An 18,502-nucleotide genomic window follows, 5' to 3' on the forward strand; every position below is an offset into this window, starting at 1 on the left:
GTTACTAAATCCTATTTTTATAACTTTATAGTAAATAAATATTTCATCAAGTAAAAATGCTACTCATATCTTTTAACTTACAGTTTTAAAGCAGAAGTGATATTTTCTTCAGTAATTGAAGCTGTTTTCTAATCTAAAACAGAAATTTAAAAATCTGATTTAATGTTTTCTTAGCACTATTACCCTCAACATTTCAGACACACTAATAAAAATGATCTAAACAGAAATTTCTAGTTTAGCAAATTACGGATAAACACTTAAAGAAATCAAGCCCCAAATTCAATCCATTGCAACATTTTAAAAATTATTCCTGATCTGTTTAAAGATGAAAACATTGTGTGCTATATAATACCATGGCAGCAGCAGGTTCTCCATCACAGGTTTGAAAAGATATTTCATCCAATTGATGAGCTTTTGTTTAAACAAGCATTGATATGCATGTTGTGATGCATGTGGTCACAAGAAATTCTCAGCAACATATAGCCCAAGTGATTAGGCTACTAGATAAAAACAGTTTTTACAGGATTCAGAAATTTTTTTTCACTAATTCAGTATTAATTATGCAAAAAGTTTTATTTTTTAAAAGACACTTCCACCATATTTGGCCCGATTCCGATCCCATGGAAGTCAATGGCAAAACTCCCACCAACTTCAATGGGAGCTCTGGGCCCTTGAGAATAAATGCTTACTTATGGTGCTTTGGAAAGCATTGTCTTTTAAACTCATTTAAAATCAGGCATTACTGTATAATAATTTGTGGACCGAGCAAGCCTATATACAGTATTTTGAACTGACAATTTTATAGTGGTCTTGGTCACGCATATAGCATGTTATGACATCATTTATTGCATCTGCAATAAATCACATTTTAAGAGTATAACTACAAGCTTTATGGATGATCTTACTATGTGGCATGTTTATTCCATGTTGCTGAGAACTGAGAAAAAACAACTTTTTCATTTCACTGCATCATAAAAAAATAATTAGATTTCTCGAATACAGTATATAATCAGAAAATGCTTGGTTCTGGCCTCATTTGTGATAAAATAATAAACAAAAAAAATGTATTTTTTCAGAAGCCAATGATATGTGATTTTACATCTGGCTGATGTTTGAGAAAGTCAGTGCCTTGTCTGCGGTTATTGATCTTCAGGGTCATCTTTTAATAATATCAAAAAAGCTTCCAAAATAAAGACCTTAAAGCTTTTTTTCTTCCTTTTTCTTGTACAGGTTTATTTTAAAGATGCTTGTCGGCACTAGCTCTGTCAATAAAGTTAATTGGCAAACTGTCTCTTTGTCAATATATGGCCTATGGCAAGCTTTCCTAGAAATCTATACAAAAATCCACTTGAAATATATTATGGTTGTACTTGAATAGGGTTCTGTGCTTCCCTGGAATTTATAAAGAGGAAGTCTGCCTGTCTTCAAATGGTATGATACAGACAAAAAAGCAACTAGCAAGATTCAGTAAATGTTAAAATTCAATAAACAGCAGGGAATAGAGGGCTGGAGTATGTGTCTGATGGTGTTTTGTTTTCAATGGAAATGGGAAATAAATGCGTAACTACAGAAAGAACAATGAATATTTTACATAACAGCATAATGGAAGTTCCAGTTCCCATAAGCGCCACACTTCCAAGCAAAGAAAATTCATCACAAAACTTAAATAATGCATGTTTTCATGAAAGACAGGGAATTCCCAAGGCAATACAGGAAAATAACAGCGATTCCACAGAACTATACTCCTTTCACAGAGTCTATGGCTACAACTTTATGTCCTGTTTGTGCTAGCTAATCCTTTCCATAAATCCTCTGTCCTCAACTGTGAATTAAACAGGGAGTTGCTTGTAAAGATCCCTCAATAGGAACCTGTCAATTTCCGAATCCATGTGTAATCATCGTATGGAGCAAAATCCTTTTGATGGTGAGTAGAGCGTGGCACCCTACAGACACAGGAACAGCTCCCTTTCCCTCCTCCTCTCCAAGCACAAGTTGCTGTTAGCTCGCGGCACTGCAGTGCAGTGCAGCCCAAGCCAGGCTAGGCGGGCCACAGCCCCCATCTGTTTGTCTGTGTAGGGTTCCCCGTGCTGTGCTAACCCCCTGCAATCCCCTGCTCCTCGTACACGCTCATCATGTCTCAGCCTCCTAACTCTCTGCGGGAAGGAGCGCTGGAGGCTGTCCATCCCCGAGAGCCTCTGGGCGCGCTCAGCATCTTTTGAGGAGACGACCACCTCCACCCTGCCACCTCATTTGCATCCTTCCCCTTTCCCCCCAATCTGGCCCCTCACTTTGCGCACAGATGTTACGTGGCCGCCCCGGCCAGCATGACTCAGCCCTCCAGCTTCCTACTCCATGGGCACCAAGCGAGTCCTGCATCCCCAGGCAGGCGCAGAGCTCCCCAGGGGACTTCAAGGGGGCGTTGCGCGCGCGGATTTCCCGGGGGAGTTCTGCCTGCGCCCCAGGCTACGCAGCACGTTGTTTCGGTCCCTCTCTCTTTTTTACCGCTCCTCACTCCGGACACCACCCCTCCCTTGCTGCAGTCCCGCAAACCAACCCGGGTGGAGGCATCAGTCTGCCCTCTGGTTGGAACTCCCCAGGGATTTCACTGGGACTTGTGCCAGGGCTTAGCCTCCTCCACTCCCCCCCCCACAACAACTTAATTAAGGGACTTCAGGATCTGTCCCCAAAGCAACTGGAGACCAACAACTTTGCACGCTTCGGGAAACTCCAATCCTCGCCTCGAAGCCGCAAAAGAGGCAGTTTGGGAGAGGCCCCACTACAAAACATCCTAGCCAATCTGAGCCCCGCTCCTTGCATGCAGCCTAGGAAGGTGGAAGGCAGGGCGGGTTTCAAAGGCACGATCTGACGGTTATCATTGATCTATTCGCTTAGGGTGAAACACAACATGCTCCCCCGCGCATCTGAAAGCCTCTGTCTCCTCCGCATCCTTTCATGCATCTTCCGGACCATCTTTGCCCCCAGCACCTCTGCAGCTTCCCACTGCGTCCCTAAAGCCTCCTGAGCACGGAGCCTGCAATCGCTTCCCTCCGCTACGCAAAAGTTGTGCCAGGCTTATAAGCGAGTCGGTTTCAAAGGCACGCGAGTTGCAAGGCAATTCCCACCCCGGGGAAAGGCAACCTGGCGTCGGTACCGAGAAGCGCCCTGTAGCCCGGCAGCCGCCCCAGACTGTTTAACGCCCCCCAGCCAAAGTCAGATCGCCCCGGGAAACCATCCCCCGCCGCAGCCCACCCGCTGCCTGCCCCGGCGAGCAAAGCCGCTCGCGGCTCCCGCAGGGCGCCGGGGAAAAGTTGCAGCTTCTCAGACACGCAGGCTCGTAGGGAAAGTTGCCCCGGAGGCAGGACCAGCCGCCGCCCATGAACTCTCGGGCGCGCCACTTACCCGCGAGGACACACCGACGCCCGGGGGTGCCCGCACGGAGCAGCGGCAGCCGCCTCCCGCGTGCGGACGGAGCTTGTCACTTTCTCCTGCCTCCCCGGCTCGGCTCGGCGCTGCTGCTGGCGGCGGCGTCTCCGGGAGGAGTCGCCAGGCGTGACAGAGCCAGCGGAGGGGCGGACAAGGGGCTGTGTGGGCTGCACGTTGCAGTCCTCCCTCTGCTGCAGTGCTGGAGCGGGAGAGCGCGAGGGAGGTAAAGGCGGGGAAAGCGGAGTCACAGAGACCGCGGGGGGGGAGGCAGCGCACGAACAATAATTGAAGGCGTGGGAGTGGGCAATCTCGGCTCACGCATGCAGACAGACTCCTCCGGGACGCGATTGGGGCATTGCAAGCCAGCACATGGGCTGTGCGGGAAACCCCCCTTAAACTGCGCCCCCTTTTTCTGGGGGGGGGGAATACACACCCAGCTACACACACATGCACTTCCTCCCGAAGTTAATATTTCAGTAAAGGTAACAGCAGAGAAGCCTGTGTGAAAGGCTGTTTGCCTAGGAGCTGCCAGGAGCAGACTCTTAACAATCCAAGCGTTTCTGAGTGGCTGCTCCTTTTATTATATCACAATGCTATTGGTGTGCAAGGTGCTGTACAGACATGTCCCCCAAAAGACATTACAGTTTAGGGACACCCCCCCCCCCCATGCTCTAACCCCCATTCTCTTTGCAGTCCAGTGACTTTAGACTTCTTATACTAGTCTTAGGACAGAAGAATCCCATGCACTGCTACAAACTAGGGCCTGAGGGGCTAGGCAGCGGTTCTGCAGAAAAGGACCTAGGGGTTACAGTGGACGAAAAGCTGGATATGAGTCAACAGTGTGCCCTTGTTGCCAAGAAGGCTAATGACATTTTGGGCTGTATAAGTAGGAGCATTGCCAGCAGATCGAGGGACGTGATCATTCCCCTCTATTCAGCATTGGTGAGGCCTCATCTGGAGTAATGTATCCAGTTTTGGGCCCCACCCTACAAGAAGGATGTGGAAAAATTGGAAAGAGCCCAGTGGAGGGCAACAAAAATGATTAGGGGGCTGAAGCACATGACTTATGAGGAGAGGTTGAGGGAACTGGGATTATTTAGTCTGCAGAAGAGAAGAATGAGGGGGATTTGATAGCTGCTTTCAACTACCTGAAAGGGGGTTCCAAAGAGGATGGATCTAGACTGTTTTCAGTGGTAGCACATGACAGAACAAGGAGAAATGATCTCAAGTTGCAGTAGGGGAGGTTTAGATTGGATATGAGGAAAAACTTTTTCCACTAGTAGGGTGAAGCACTGGAATGGGTTACCTAGGGAGGTTATGGAATCTTCTTCCTTAGAGGTTTTTAAGGCCCAGCTTGACAAAGCCCTGGCTGGGATGATTTAGTTGGTGATTGGTCCTGCTTTGAGCAGGAGACTGGACTAGCTGACCTCTTGAGGTCTCTTCCAACCCTGATATTCTATGAGTCAGGATGACCCCTCCCATGAATAAGGGTTTGTAGGATCAGTCCTTGTTTGGATGATTAGTACTAATTGTTTCTAATACAGAATCATTTAAGGGCTCCAAACCAGCATTAGAGCTCTGTGGTGCTAAGAACTGTACAACAAATTACACAAAAAGACAGTCCTCACCTCAAAAACTTTCCACGTGTTTTAAGGTAGACAAGCCTTACAAGTGTCAGAACTTGCTTCCCAGAGGAAACCAGAAGCTCTCGAAAGCCATTCCATCCTATAGACTCATTACCGTTTTTTTTAAGCGATGGCTGATTTAATACTAAAATGTTGCAAAAAAGATTTACTAACAGAAAATCCCTAACGAAATCCCCTTGTCTTTAGTCGGTTTAAATAAAGTTATGGTGCTCAGATTTTTTTTTCTCTCCACATATTGGGCTTGATTGTCCATTGCTTTGCAGCTTGTGTAGTCATTTACACTTGTGCAGAATGGGTATCTGCATTTTACACTCACCTCTCAAAGGTGCCAATGACTACACCAGCTGTAAATGATGGAGAATCAGACCCATCCTGTCCCACACTGAGAACTAGGCTATAATTGACACCTGATCTGCATATAGCATCACCACAGTGAAGGGGAGGAAACAGTGAAGAGAGCAGATAGAAGTTCCTTCAATAAGGAATCTTTTCAATAGATAGACAACCCACAGGTAGTTCAACAGACCCTTCATTTGATTACCCGAAAAGAAAATGGCTCAGCTACAAATAAGATCCATAGCAAGGGGCTAGAGACAATAAAGACAGACACCAATACCAAATACCCTCTGGTCTCTTGGCAATACTGGCTAAGTATACTGTGACCTTAAGAGCACCCCCGTGACAGATGGCACACTGTTGTCATGATCTTTACCCAAAAGATGGCATGTAATATATCACTGAAAAACTAACAACACTGATCATTAATCTTCCTGTGTGAATTATGTATAGTTAACCCACAAAGAATTTTACAGATGTTCTGGAAATATGTGGCTAAAATAGGTTTAAACGAGGCATAAACAGGTTTTTCTCCAGACAAAGAAAAGAGGCCAGGGCCTCAAACTGGTGTGGCCATATTCAATGGGCAATTCATTTGTATCAGAGCTTGCAGGAAATGATCATTTGCATTTTAGAAATTACTAGCAGGGGAGGAATGAGCATGGTGTCCACATCCAGCAGGGGACACGAACATTATCTATAGGGCTCTACCAAATTCATAGCCATGAAAAATGCATCACGAACCATGAAATCTGTCTTTTGTGTGCTTTTACCCTAGCATACAGTTTTCTTGGGGGAGACCAGCGTTTCTCAAACTGGGGTTCCTGACCCAAAAGGGGGTCACAGTAGGGGGATGCCAGGTTATTGTAGGGGGGTTGCAGTGTTGCTTCTGCACTGCCTTCAGAGCTGGGTGGCCAGAGAGCAGCGGCTGCTGGAGAGGTGACCAGCTCTGAAGGCAGCACCCTGTCAGCAGCAGCACAGAAGGGTGGCAATACCAAATTACTTCAGAGTTGGGCAGTCAGAGAGTGACGGCTGCTGGCTGAGGTCCCAGCTCTGAAGGCAGCACCACGGACGTATGGGTGACCATACCATACCATGCCATCCTTACATCTGTGTTGCTGTTGGTGGTGGCACAGAAATAAGGGTGGCAATACCGAATTCCCCCTACAATAATCTTGCAACTCTCCCCACAGCCCCCTTTTGGGTCAGGACCCGCCTAGTTACAACACTGTGAAATTTGAGATTTAAATAGCTGTAATCATGAAATTTACTATTTTTAAAATCCTATGCCCATGAAATTGACCAAAATGGACTGTGAATTTGGTAGGGCCCTACTTATCTGGGAATATATTTCAGAAGAACACACTTCAAAGGTTTACTGGACTATAAAGAGAGAGGGAGAAAATTCCTAAAGTATCCATCACCTGAGGAGACAAAGGAACTGAGTATTTTGAGGTCTGTGAAGTGTCCTGGCTAAAAAAACTGGTCGGTCATACTAGCAGAAAGACTGGTGAGAAACTTCTTTGAACAAAAGACTGTAGTTTGCTACATTAGATTCAAGTTTTAGAAGTATATTCTTACTTTTGTTTGTAACCATTTCTATCTTTATTCCTTATATTTGATAGCACTTCCACCTTTGTCCTTTTATTAATAAACTTACTTTACTACAAACTATCTTGTTGCTTTGATTGAAACAGAGTGTTTGTTAACCTCAGTTAAGATAACAAGTTGCTGAGTACTGTCTCTTTAATGGAACAATTAATTTGATAAGGTTTTATGAATATGACCATAAGAAGGAGCTTCAGAAAGACTTCTCTGAGGGACTCAGGAATTGGGGTTTCCTGATTGTTACCTGGTAGGCAAGGTTTGGACTAACAGTGTCCTGAAGAGTATGCTGGCAGGGACTGCCAAACTGATGTGTCAGGGAGCTGAGACATAGCATAGCAATAGCAAAGCTCTCACTCGCTGAGGCTAAGAGGGGTGACCCAGTAACTCACAATTTGGGGAACCCCAGCAGGCTTTCACATATACCAAGTCTTCTAGACAATTAAAAGTAATTTCAAGCACAGCAGCCTCCCCTGAGCCTTCCTGCCTATATTTTTGGGTTTTCATTCATGTTTTCTTACTTTTAAAAATGCTCTTCTGTCCTCTGTTGCAGTGTGTCTCTTCTCTCCTCTGTTGCGGTGTGAAAGACTCACACAAACAGCAAGGGAAATTGACTAATTGGATGACTACCCAGGGGAAACAGTGAATGGGACTATATACAGAGTGCTGTCAAATGCACAAAGCAAACAAACAGAAAAAACAGAGAAAAAAATCCTTTTTCCTCTAGTCCTTCTTAGGTATTACTTGCAAGGACAGTAACAATTTCAGTCAGAAGTGTGAGTTAAAATAACTCTGATCATCTAAAAAAAAAACACCATGAAAATGCAATTTAGAATATACAATAATATTCAAAGGGAAACAAAACAGATTGCCAAGTTTTCTCATCAGCAACAAAAGGAGGTATTGCAAAGTCATTATCACTGCATAAGCAAGAAATGCAGCAAAGGTCTCCCATTCAATTCATTATGGTCTAATTAAAGTTGTTATATTTCTGAATACAAAATGCACCTTGTATTTTATTTGATTTTACAAAGTACCTCAAAAGAAAATCTTTTGCTTAAGTAGAGTGACCAAGAAGAAAGACATGTTTCTTGTGAGCCAATAAAGGAAAAATTCATGATAAATTTCATTAGAATAAGTTTTGGAACTGTACAGCGGTTTTGTAGGTCATATCTAAGTCCTAAGGACAAGAAATCATGCTCAGACCAAAGAGCAAAAAGAGGCCCAAAAGGCCTTTATAACCAATAGTGCAGGTCATTGCAGCAGCCATCTTGTTCCTCTCCTACCCCATCAGACAGGGAGAGCTCTATTTGAGAGCGTTGAGACACACCCTGCCATAACAGACTGACTTCATACAAAAAAAAAATTTTCTGAAAAGGTGAGACTTTATCTACAAAATTAAAACCTCTGGATAGACACATGAGCAAGGTGGAGCAGCATGGAGGCAAGATGATGGCAAATGAAGATCAATATTGATAAATGCAAAGTAATGCACATTGCAGGGGAAAAACTGAACTACTCACATACCTTAACAAGGTTCTAAATTACCTGTATCAGCTCAAGAAAGGGACCTACAAGACAGCTCAAGGAAGACCTCTGCTCAGTGTGCAGCTGTGATCAAAAAAAGCAAACGAGGTTCGGATGTATAAGGAATGGGATGGAAAATAATACCAAAAAATGCCGTTTATGTAATTCAATGATGTGGCCTCATCTGGAGTAATACTACATGCAGAACTGGCTACCCCATCTCAAAAAGGATATTGCAGAACTAAAGGGGGTTCAGAGAAGAGAGATGAGAATGATCAAGGGCCTGGAAAAATTCCCATATGGAGAGAGATTGAAAAGATTGTGTTCTCACTTGCAGGGATGGGTCCATATATTCAGCAGTGATGGGTTCTTCAGTCGCCATACTACAGCAGGCAAAGTGAGATGTATTGATTGGCTAGTATGAGTCTCGAGAGAACTTTTCTGTCTAGTGAACAGCCCCTCCAGAATTCTCACCATTCCAAAGGTGCAGCAGGCTATGACTCAGGGCCTCAGTAGATTGACCACACCCTCATTAATTTTTTCTTATTTTTTCCTACAGTTTTTCCTCAGATCTCCACCTTCTTAGTGCAAAGGGTTACTTGCTTTTTAAGGACCCCCTGGGCATTTGCGGGGACTTTTATTGAGCTCTCCCCTCAAAATAGCCCCTGATAATGCCTGAAAAAGTAGGGTGAGGACAGGATCTGTACCCCATGCTCAGCACCTTTGGCCGAGTGTATCAAAGGGGAAAAGTGTTCCTTTTGCTCCCAAAATCTCAGTGCTACTGTAGTTACAAAACAGACCACCAAGCTATCCCACAGGACAGAGTAGTGGTGGCCACAGACAAGTGAGGGGCCCAGTAAGGCAAAGTGTTGAAGCAAGACACAACAGCCCAATCCCTGGCCACTGATGTGAACTGGGCCGCATTGCCAGGTGTCACACCTCAGGAGGGTGAACCTCAGAGGTCCCAGGATCTCCAGTCAACAGAACTGGCACAAAGTAAAACATTGAGGCCCCAATCACTTTCCCTCCTCTCCTTCACCAACCAAGGCATCACAATGGGGCCAGTATGTTTCCAGGACTCCCGTCCCTTCCATTGGGATGCTGTGATCAGGACTCCCCCACCCCCCATTCCTCAGAGGTCCCAAGAACTGCTAGGGGCACAGAGTAATCAGTTTCCCACCTTTGCCTCCTCTTCCCTTATGACTCCAAATCCTCACCCATGTCTCCTGGTAGTCCTCCCTGTAAGTAGGCTCACGGTCACAAATGCAGACATAAAGCAAAGAAATCCTAGAAGATCCTCAGCAATTGCTGTTCCCTGCACAGTTTTTCAAGTCTGTTCTGTTGTGGTTCTTGGTATTTCCCGAGCATTCACCAAAAAAGAATTAAGAAGGGGAGGAGGAGGAGGAGGAGAAGGTAAAAACTGACACTTACACTCGTATCCCAGCCACCCTGCTTAAGGCCATGAAGGCAGAATGGTAAACACAGCAAAGACGAAGTATCCAATCCAATTCCCCCCTTCCCCCCCAAAAAAAATGTTTAAAAAATTCTAGTGCCCATTAGTCAAAGGCATTCTTGGTTGCTTCACCCAAAATATGTGCAGCTTTGTCAACCCTTGTCAAGGACAATATCAACCCCAATGAAGGGGGCTTCCTATCCAAAGTTTTCACTGAGAGAAGGGTGGAATCAGCTCACCACAGAGATAATGATGCAGTCTCAGCAGTACTTGGAGCCTCAGCAAAGGCCATTTTTTGCACCAGAGCATTCTTTGGTTCTACTGAATCCCCACTGTTTGACATTACCACAATGCTGAAAAGTGCCAAGGGACTGGGATCTTCTTTAAAGAGAATTTCCATAAAACCTGCTCTAGTTTCAGATGCCTCACTTGATGCTTTCAGGTCCTCCACCAGATCCATGGTGTCCAGCGCAGTGGCAAGACAGCATCATGGCTAAGGGCAGAGATATTTCTGCAAGATGGGTTTTCAGTAGCAAACCCATACTCTTGAGACATCTTCTCAGGGAGCCAATCAAAAAAAGCCACCTTCAAAGTACAGGACAAAAACAATGATGGTAATAAGAAAAATCAGTATAGAGTTTTTAAGCCGTTTTTCTATTTTAGGCAGCCCTTCCAAGGTTATGGAGCTTCATATAGATGTAGTAGGAGAGACAACAGGGTCTCTAAAAATAGATGGGAGAAAACCAGGGCCGTTAAACCCAGAGGTGACTCATTCTCCAGGAATGCCCCTAAGAACAATCAGTGACAACCTCTCTCCCTCCCACATTCCTGGGGTGGAGGGAAGGGCACTTGTCTCTTTTTGTTCCTACCTGGTTTGTGACCATCACAGATGAACGGTTGAGACACATAATTTCCAGCGGTTACATCATAGAATTCAAAAGGGCTCCCAACCCTCTGTCACGGAGTCACAGAGTCTGGTCTATGCCCCAGCCTGTAACCAGTCTCCTGGGAGCAACCCCTTTAGTGTTCTGAGTCCCAAGGACCACACAGTTCCATAGAGGCAGGCCTCCAAAACTTCAGAACCACCCAATCCTCCCTATGTAGCTTCCTGCAGTGAAAACCTGCCAAGCCAGACTCCTGGAGAGGCTTGTACTGTAGCCCTTCAGGGCACAATGCTCTCATGGAATATCTACAGTGACACCACTGACCTTTTCAAAACAAGATAACCATTTATTAGTCACATGGCACACAGAATCTGGATGTCCTGAGGCCCAACCCCCAAGCTGTAGTGAAACCCTTGTTCAGGCCCTGTGTGTCTCTCAGTCTGACCTCCTCAGTCAGTTCCCAGGTGAGAAAGCTCCCAGTTTTCTACAGAAGCCAACATTTTATCCCCCACTTTACACCTTCCAGTCCTTTGTTCTTGAGCTGGGACCTTTGCTCAGCTTCCCTGCCAAAAGATGGGGGAAATCCCTCTGCCTCTGGGTCATTGGCTGCTAGATATCAATATCCTGGTGATTGGGTTTTCTATTATCTTTTTGGATTTTCCAATGATATGGTGTCCTACCAGATGACTGGAGGATAGCAAATGTGATGCCAATTTTTTAAAAAGGCTCCAGAGGCGATCCTGGCAATTTCAGGCTGGTAAGCCTAACTTCAGTATGGGGAAAATTGATTGAAACTATAGTAAATAACAGAATTATCAGACACACAGATGAAAATTATTTGTTGGGGGAAGAGTCAACATGGTTTTTGTAAATGGAAATCATGTCTCACCAATCTACTAGAATTCTTTGAAGGGGTCAACAAACATGAAGATAAGGGTGATCCAGTGGATATAGTATACTTAGATTTTCAGAAAGTCTGTGACAAGGTCCCTGACCAAAATCTTTTAAGCAAAGTAAGCTGTCATGGGATAAGAGGGAAGGTCCATCTCCTGGATCAGTTAAAAAGATAGGAAACAAAGGGTAGGATAAATGGTTAGTTTTCAGAATAGAGAGGTAAATAGTTGTGTCCCCCAGGGGTGTATATTGGGACCAGTACTGTTCAACATATTCATTAATGATCTGGAAAAAGAGGTAAAAAGTGAGCTGGCAACATTTGCAGATAACTATCTTGAGTAGTTTTGTATTAAGTCTAAAAGAAGACCGTGAAGAGTTACAAAAGGATCTCACAAAACTGGGTGCCTGGGCAACAAAATGGCAGATGAAATTCAATGTTGATAAAGGCAAAGTAATGCACATTGGAAAACATAATCCAAACTATACATATAAAATGATGGGGTCTAAATTAGCTGTTACCATTCAAGAAAGATCTTGGAGTCATTGTGGATAGTTCTCAGAAAACATCCACTCAGTGCACAGCGGCAGTCAAAAAAGCTAACAGAATGTTGGGAATCATTAGGAAAGGGATAGATAAACAAGACAGAAAATATCATATTGCCTCTATCTAAATCTATGATATGCCCACATTTTTAATACTGCATGCAAGTCTGGTCACCCCATCTCAAAAAACATATATTGGACTTGGAAAAGGTTCAGAGAAGGACAACAAAAATGATTAGAGATATGGAACAGCTTCCATATGAGGAGAGATTAATAAGACTGGGACTTTTAATCTTAGAAAAGAGACAAGTAAGGGGGGATATGATAGAGACTTATAAAATCATGACTGGTATGGAGAAAGTAAATAAGGAAGTGTTATTTACTCCTTCTCATAACACAAGAACTAAGGGTCACCCAATTAAATTAACAGGCAGCAAGTTTAAAACAAACAAAGGGAAGTATTTCTTCACACAACACACAACCAACCTGTGGAACTCTTTGCCAGAGAATGTTGTGAAGGCCAAGACTATAACAGGGTTAAAAAAGGAACTAGGTAAGTTCATGAAGGATAGGTCCATCAGTGGCTATTAGGATGGGCAGGGATGGTCTCCCTAGCTTCTGTTTGTCAGAAGCTGGGAATTGGTGTCAGGGGATGGATCACTTGATGATTACCTGTTCTGTTCATTCCTTCTGCAGCACCTGGCATTGGCTACTGTTGGAAGATAGGATATTGGTCTAGACTGACCTTTGGTCTGACCCAGTATGGCCGTTCTTATGTTCAGTACTTTTGTCTGGCTCAGACAGTGAGGTGACACATAAACATACCTATGACCATGTCTACACTAGCACTCATGTCAGCAAAACTTGTCACTCAGGAGTGTGAAAAAAACACACACACCCTGAATGACATAAATTTTGCCAGCATAAGTGCTCATGTACACAGTACTGCCACTCATTGAGCTGATTGTATTATGTCAACAGGACAGCTCTCTCCTGTCGGCATTATGCAGCTACACAAGCTCTCTTACAGTGGCACAGCTGTATCAGTACAGCTCTGCTGCTGTAAGCTTGTAAGTGTAGAGATGGCCTAAGTCTCTTAGCCTGCCTTGAGAACAAATTTAGAGTTTTTTCCCCCTCGCTGGGTAGCTAAGCAAAATATAGGAGCACTCATAGGCATCAGAAAAATATTACAGAAAATTCCCGCTTTGTCACACTCCCCTCCCTCAACCCATCCAAGAAGAAAATTATGCTCAGGCAAATCTACCAAAGTCTTCAGATCAGGGCAATAGAATGTGTTCTAGACCTGGACTGATATCGGGCTGGGGGCTTATAATCCATACTGTTCCCGTTTCCAAAGAAATCTGGGGAGAAGAGGGGAGGAAGGTAATTTGCAGGCACAGAAGCTGGAGCTTGATGAAGAGAGTTGCTTATCAGAAGAGTGCTAGATTAGAAAATAGGAGCACTTAAACAATTTGCTTTGTTTGTTTGATATTTTGGTTTCATACTTTGGTTTCATAAAGCTCCCCACAAGAGGTGCTCCCCACTCTGCAGATGTATGGTCCTTAGCCAAGTTAGACTCTCACTAATTTGTGTAATGATTGTTAGCCACACATGCATTGATATATTAAAATAACAATAAAAAAGAATGACCAGAAGAAAAATCTAATATTGGGCAGTCTAATAAAATTAACCTTTTAAATAGATCTGTATAGAATTGATAAATCCGCCCTGGCTTATGCTAGTGATCAGTAATTATGGGTTTCCCATGGATTTATAAGTCACAAAGGAGTCCAGTCATAAGTGAAAAGGAGCAGAGGAACTCTCTACTCTACAACCAAAGGTGAAATCAAGTAAATCCTCAAGCGATATTATTGTGAGCAACATTATCCATTGGCTCAGGTACCGTACCAAGAGAAGATCTATTGGCATTTGAATTCTGTTGGACATTGTAAATATATGAAGCAATAGCTATTTCTCCCTCTGGACAGTGGCACTTCTGTTTCTGTGCCGTTGCTGTCTGAGGGCAGATCTACACTACAGCCGGGATCGACGCTCTGATTTAGCGGTTGATTTAGCGGATCTAGTAAAGACCCGCCAAATCGACTGCAAATCACTCTCCAGTCAACCCCTGTACTGTACCGCCAACGAGAAGAGTAAGGTAAGTCGACGGGAGATTTTCTCCCATCGACCCCCCGCAGTATAGACCCTGCAGTAACTCAACCTCAGGTACGTCAACTCAAGCTACGTTGTTCACGTAGCCGGAGTTGCATAGCATAGGTCGATTTACTGCGGTAGTGTAGACGTAGCCTGAGTAATCTCAAAAGATTATTAAGGAGAGGCAGTGGGATCCTGGCAGATAGAGAACTGGACTTAGACGCAGGAGACTCTAGTGTAGGCATTTCTGCTGTCTGGCTGTGTGACCTTGGGCATGTCACTTCAATTCCTTGCGTCTCCGTGTTCTGTGCCTTGGGGTATATGCTGTCATGACTCTGCGTTCTGTGCCTAAAAGTCATACTGCAGTGCCAAGAAGCTCACTATGGACAGGTGTTCCCCTGTCATATGTAAGGTACATGTCTGACAAAGCCTTCTTCCATGAGATGGATGCTGTTACTTAGGACATGGTGGAGGGAAGTCTACAGAGATGAACAGGTATGTTTTTCCCCTAGAAGCTTTTGGCAGAGGTCCTGTGCAGACAACATGGGCAAATTCCCAAGCGTACTGTGGAGATATCAGGACCAAATTCCCACAAGTTTCTATTGACTAGGTTTTAATATCTACCCCATCAGAGATGACTTCACACATTGGATAACATCCTCTCATCCAGACCTGTGGGTCTCGATTTGACATATCTCAGCGATTTCTAGATGACTAGGTAATATATAATTATGTAAGTGCAGTAATCATATTGTAGCATGTATGTGACCATACATAATGGAGGAGCTCTTCAAACTCTAGGAGCAGCCTTTCCCACAGGGGAGGCAAATCTCATCTCTGGCCTAGAAGATATAGACAGATGTGTGTTAAGGGAGGGTCATGGAGATTTCCTTCCTCCCAAGCCCCCATCCTCAGAAGAGCAGTGTCATTCACTTCAATGTCTCATTCACTTCAGTGGGACTACTCACTTAAGGATTCACATGGTGAAATACCTGAACTGGAAGGGTAGAGAATTCTGCAGCATTATTCCACTATAAAACAACTTCATTAGTATACGTAAGATATTAAATATGGAATAGCTTAAAAACACTTTAATTCAGGGTTTTTTTTCAAATAAGAAACAAGCCCCACCCCTCCTTTGAAATAACTGATCAGCACAAGACCTTAACTCTGGCTTTTCAGCTGTCACATGCCACCTAGGCTACAGCATGTTTCAGTCAAATTAAAAATTGTAACAAGCCTTTAACTTTACAGACAGGCATGCCAAAGTGTCACACAATGTTGCAGACCCAGCTCACATTTTTATAAACTATTCACATATAAGTGAATTATCTAACATGTGGTGTTTAGAGATAGAAATTGTCTTCATTTCTTTTAACTAATAGATGAATAACTAGCACTGAATTATACCACGGCTACCTTTAAAAGTGAAGAGTATTATCAACAGTATCTCTCACAGCCTACATACAGCAGATGGATTTCTGTAAATAATCCATTCTTTGGATTATGCATCCACAGTCCTGGATACAAATTATACCTATGGCGACCCTGAGTGCTGAATTTTGCATTTGGGAAATGTGTAATCCACAGGTTGAGATAAAGTTCAGAAAGCTCTCTGTTATCTATCTATGCATCTGAAGAGGATCATCTGCATTGTTTATTCTAGCAAGTGCTAGGAACATATTGCGCTGGTGAAATGGCCCATGGGATGCTACTTTGATGTAGAATTATAGTTTACTGGGCTAAATCCTCCTAACACTTCTGTTCAGACTGTCACTTTCTTGAGTAAGTGGTAAGGCAGAACTCCCACTGACTTGAATGGGTGCAGGATAAGTCTCAAGAACAGCAGGGGAACATGCACAAATGTAAGGTGAGTTCTAGAAATAGCAGCTCACAATCCTCTTAACTGAGAGCAGAGATGTTTATGAAACTGAACCTAAAAATTAAGTTAGAACCTTTTCAGCAGCACTTGAATGGGCAAAATCAAGACCTGGTGTAAGTGGCAGGATTGCCACTTATCTAGGTTTTCCCACAATCATCACTTTTTCAAGGTAGCTGTCCTTGGAAATCTGTAAGGGTGTCAGTAGACTCTGTAAGATGTCCAGTTGAATGGACTCAGGATCATTGTGGCTGTCCCTTTTTTGGTACCCCGGAGATGGCAACCCTAGCAAGTGGCCACAAATCCCATAAAAATCTTGGCTAAATTCTGCATGAGACTGTAAACTCTTTGGGGTAGGGCTTTCATTTATTACATTTGTACAGCACCTAACACAATGATACCTTCACCTGATTGGCCTCTAGCTACTATTGCAATATAAATGGTAAACAGCAACTTAACTGGCGATGTAAGTTACACATCAAATTAGATTGGTCAGAAAGCTGATGAGGATAGTAATGGGAGTACATTGTAGGTTGCAAAGTATAGCTCACACACTTTGTGGGTTGAAGTGGATGAACAGGAACTACAGCTAACAGGAAGGTGTGAAATAAAGCAGGCCTCTCCCATACCCTCTTTTGATCCTTCCTAGTAGTTGCTTTTCCTGCTACATCCTTTTTCATTGCCTTGGCACCTAAATTACACTCATTTTGCACACTTCTTAGTCCTGGTCTACACTGGGGAGGGTAGGAGGGAATCGATCTCAGTTATGCAACTTCAGCTATGTGAATAACGTAGCTGAAGTTAACATCCTTAGATCGACTTACTGTGGTGTCTTCTCTGTGGTGAGTCGACTGATGCCGCTCCCCTGTCAACTCTGCCTGTGCCTCTTGCCGAGCTGGAGTACAGGAGTCGATGGGAGAGCGCTCCGGAGGGGGGGTGTCAATTTATCGCGTCTAGACTAGACGTGATAAATCGATCCACGCTGGATCGATCGCTACCTGCCGATCCAGATACCCTTAGGCTCAGTCCTCAGCCCTGGCTCCAGCTGCTTGGCAGCATGCCAGTGGAAGGGCATTATCTTAAACTTTAGGAGCCTAATCCTGCTCCCCCTGAAGTCAATGGAAGATTTGCCACGTTAGTGGGTGCAGATTGGGCCCTAACTTTTCTATAGCATGGAGTGTTGTGCACAAATGCCCAGTGCTGCTGGAACTAGGGGTGCTGCTGCACCCCATGACTTGAAGTAGTAATAACAAACACCAAATACATGGCTTCCCTGGTTTCCATCATCAGCACCCCTACCATAAAAATTGTTCAAGTATGCCTGCAAATGCCCCCAATGGTTGGCTAATTTAAAAAATATAACCTTTAAACATCTTGGAAATACAGGGGTGATACCATCCATTAAGTTGCTTTTGATTCACACAGTAAAATGACTGTAGAGATTTATACTGAACTGATGAGTCACTGACATAAATCGAAAATACTAAAATATCCTCTTTGGTGTGCAGAAAGTACAGCAATCATCTGCGGAGCAGGAAAACGTGTGTTATTTTCTTCTTCCATTACAGGATTTTGTAAATCAGCTATATGGACATCTGCATTTAGAGAGATACAACCTTAGGAGTTTATAAATGGTCACAACCCACTACCCCATACTACATACTCATTCAGGGGCAGACTGTGAAATCCCTACTCACACTGGAGATCTTGAGTAGTCCCACTGAATTATTCATGTGAGTAACTGCTCAACAATGTGACTAGGTATTTCATATTGTGGCTCTGAATGAGGTTTATTTTCACCCTGCTTCCTCTCTTGCTTTTGGTCTGCACTGTCATTTGATTGTTCTGTCATTTCTATATTAGATATCTTGAAGTCTTTCCTGAGTCAAATAATTTGCAAATCAAATCTAAAAAATGCTCACTGGGCCTTCTCCAATAACATTTGTCATGTCATTAATTTTAATGCGGTATCTGCGGTTTCATAATACACTAAATATTATCAGCTTATGTTCTGGGGAACATTAGCCTTTCAACATGTTTGTCTTGAATAATTTTCCCCACTATATTTTGCAGTTCATCTTCAATTAATATTCTTTTCCTAACCTTACATTTTTAATATTAAGCATGCCAACTTCTCCAAGATGACATGGATTTTAAA

General features: G+C 43.7%; 1 protein-coding gene across 1 annotated transcript in view; it reads right to left on the reverse strand.

Moving 5' to 3' along the window:
• Window positions 1–18,502, reverse strand: part of SV2C (synaptic vesicle glycoprotein 2C) — a 295,255-nt gene that overhangs the window by 187,243 nt on the left and 89,510 nt on the right. The window contains exon 4 of the mRNA XM_039544576.1: window positions 82–133. The gene's annotated coding sequence lies outside the window, so the exon portion shown is untranslated. The remainder of the gene's footprint in view (window positions 1–81; window positions 134–18,502) is intronic.

This window comes from Mauremys reevesii, linkage group 6, assembly GCF_016161935.1.
Source record: "Mauremys reevesii isolate NIE-2019 linkage group 6, ASM1616193v1, whole genome shotgun sequence".
Taxonomy (NCBI): Eukaryota; Metazoa; Chordata; order Testudines; family Geoemydidae; genus Mauremys; species Mauremys reevesii.